The following is a 903-nucleotide window of genomic DNA, read 5'->3' on the forward strand; positions in this document are numbered from 1 at the left end:
AAACAAATTATTTTTAAAGCTAGGCATCATATGCTACAAAGGTACAATGGTGGAGCTATACATTCGGAACCAAAACAATCGACTGAAAAGAAACGCAAGGCAATGCCAATACTTTCACGATTCTGCACCGTTAAAACTGTGGTGTGATGTTTCTCTCTGTGCATTTCTATTTGTAGTGATTGTGAAGGCATACAGGATGTTGAAACTGGCAGGGACGTAAACCTCAGTGATATATTATAGGCAGGTTTGCCATACGGGCACCAGTGTTTTCTCAGACAAATAGATATGAATGTCGATGATCCTATAATCATGGCCCGAGTTGCAGTGTGAAATACAAAATAACCGGGACAAAATCACACTGATGTTTATGCAAATGGAGATGCCGGGGATTGAACCCGGGACCTCATACATGCGAAGCATGCGCTCTACCACTGAGCTACATCCCCTGGGTGTGCAGTGGGCCTGTCCTGCAGACATCTTTTCCTGGGAGAATTCTTCCGGTCAAAATATGCTGCCAACTGAAGCACTAGCAAAAGACCAGGGAAAACGGGAGCAAGACTGGAAAAGCACATGGTCAGCTGAAGCAGTGTGCATTATGCTTCTCCATAAGAGATGACTTCCAGGGGAAGTATTCCACCAGAGGATTACCGTGCTCAAAGAGCCATCTCGTGGACAGAGACCATATGACAGTCAAAAAAAGGGAAACAATTGGAGATGCCAGGGATTGGACCCAGGGCCTCATCCATGCAAAGCAAGTGCTCTACCACTGAGCTACATCCCCTCGGTATGCAGTGTGTCTGTCCCGCAGACATAATTTTCAGGGAGAACTCTTCTGGTCAAAACATTCTGCCGAGTGAAGCACTAGCAAAAGAGCAGGGAAAACTGGAGCAAGAATGGAAAACC

At 45.7% G+C, this 903-nt stretch overlaps 1 non-coding gene across 1 annotated transcript; it reads right to left on the minus strand.

Moving 5' to 3' along the window:
• Window positions 1–374: 374 nt before the first annotated feature.
• On the minus strand, window positions 375–446 carry TRNAA-CGC (transfer RNA alanine (anticodon CGC)). The gene has a single exon. It is a non-coding gene; the product is annotated as a tRNA-Ala (tRNA).
• Between the last annotated feature and the right edge of the window lie 457 nt (window positions 447–903).

The sequence above is a fragment of the Ambystoma mexicanum genome (genome assembly GCF_040938575.1).
Source record: "Ambystoma mexicanum isolate Mex_15411 chromosome 12 unlocalized genomic scaffold, UKY_AmexF1_1 Mex_chr12_unloc.1, whole genome shotgun sequence".
Taxonomy (NCBI): domain Eukaryota; kingdom Metazoa; phylum Chordata; class Amphibia; order Caudata; family Ambystomatidae; genus Ambystoma; species Ambystoma mexicanum.